A 1,985-nucleotide genomic window follows, 5' to 3' on the forward strand; every position below is an offset into this window, starting at 1 on the left:
TCCTCTCCTTGCCTTTCTTCCTTGTCAGAGAAAGAAGTCGATTCTGCGGAGAGGTAAGAAGGATCTTGAGGTCTAGAGCCTGAAAGGCTTCTGGGGCTGTTCTCCAAACTGGAAGGTAACATAAGGTGTGATTGCATCTTCTCCACCTGATACCGACTCGGCCTCCTATGCCTGTCCCCAGTCCAGGGTTTGGTCAAGGGTCAAATGAGATAATTTCATGGAGGAAGCCTGGCCCAATTTTTCTACTGTCTGCTGGAAGACAGCCTCTTCCTCTTGTACCTGCAGCCCCAGCACCTGATCTCCACATCCCTGCCAGGCAGGTGTAACAAGGGCTCATCTCCCTGCCCCCAACCCCAGCTCTGATTTGCTTATTCAGGTGGTGTAAATACTTCTACCAGGACCTATTTCGAGCCACTGTGATGTCCCTGACTGGGGAGATGCAGGGCAGCATGCCATTTCATATTTCCCTCACATTTTCACCCCACTCTGCTCTCTTTTCTGGGAGTTGCTGGCTGTCTCAGAGGGTTGGTGGTTCTGGTGGCTCAAGACCATAGGTAATTATCAAATACTTAGGAAGTGATGGGTTTTGAGTATTTATTACCTTTTAAAAATGTACTTTGTGGCTAGGCATGGTGGCTCACGCCTATAGTCCCAGCACAGGGAGGGTGAGGTGGGTGGATTGCTTGAGCTCAGGAGTTCAAGACCAGCCTGGGCAACATGGCGAAAGCCAGTCTCTACCAAAAACACACACACACACACACACACACACACACACACAATTGCCCTGGCGTGGTGTCGTGTGTCTGTGGTTGCAGTTTCTCAGGAGACTGAGGTTGGAGGTAGGAGACCCAGGTAGGAGGATCACCTGAGGTCGGGAGTTCGAGACCAGCCTGACCAACATGGAGGAACCCTGTCTTTACTAAAAATACAAAATTAGCTGGGCGTGGTGGTGCACGCCTGTAATTCCAGCTACTTGGGAGGCTGAGGCAGGAGAATGACTTGAACCTGGAAGGCGGAGGTTGCAGTGAGCCGAGATTGCACCATTGCACTCCAGCCTGGGCAACAAGAGCAAAACTCCGTTTCAAAAAAAAAAATATATATATATATGTATATATATATGTGTATATATATATATGTATATATATATGTGTATATATATATATGTATATATATATGTGTATATATATATATGTGTATATATATATACACACACACACACACAATTTGTTTAATTGTAAGTGTGTTTAATTTTAAATAATGTCTGTGATTAACAGCTGGCTGGCAAGATTCCTGAGTACTGAACAGTTTTGCCCCAGCCTATCCAGCACACCGTCCGCCCAGGGCAGACCTTGGGGCTAGGCAGTCCTGGGTTCCAGAGGGCTCCCATGCCGCTGTCCTACTGCCCTTCTGGCAACAGGACATTTACAAGGGGGAAGTTCTTGATTCTGGGTCTTTTAGGGGACTCTGTGATTAAGAAACAGCAGAGATGTTGCAACAGCAGGGATGAGGTGGGCCTGAGGAGGGGTCAGTTGAAGGGCCTTCATTCCTAGCTGCTGACCTGGTCTGCCTTGAGATAAAGGCTAAGACCCAGAGAGTGGACGATGTCCACAGGGGCAGAAGCGACTGAGGCGTCGGGACAGTGGGGCATAACCGAGAGCAAAACGTGAACCTAGGCTCCAGCGCCGGTTTCTCCGGCCAGCCCACGCCTCCTGCCTCAGCTCAACGCCACTCCCTCCCCGCCAAGTGGCTCTCTGCTCTGGAGGCGGGACCGAGTTCTCCGGTGGCCCCTGGAGGCTCGGGCTGCGAGCTCTGGGAGGCTGGGAGGGGAGTGAGGGGAGGGGCGCTGACTGGGCAGTCCAAAGAGGAGGGGGCCTTTAATAGGCTCGCCCAGCGCCTGGCTTGCTGCGCTGCGAGTGGCTGCGGTTGCGAGAAGCCGCCCGGCACCTTCCGCTAGTTTTCGGCTGCAAATCTTCGTCCTTGCACTT

Source organism: Trachypithecus francoisi, unplaced genomic scaffold (assembly GCF_009764315.1).
Source record: "Trachypithecus francoisi isolate TF-2019V2 unplaced genomic scaffold, Tfra_2.0 Lachesis_group8, whole genome shotgun sequence".
Taxonomy (NCBI): Eukaryota; Metazoa; Chordata; class Mammalia; order Primates; family Cercopithecidae; genus Trachypithecus; species Trachypithecus francoisi.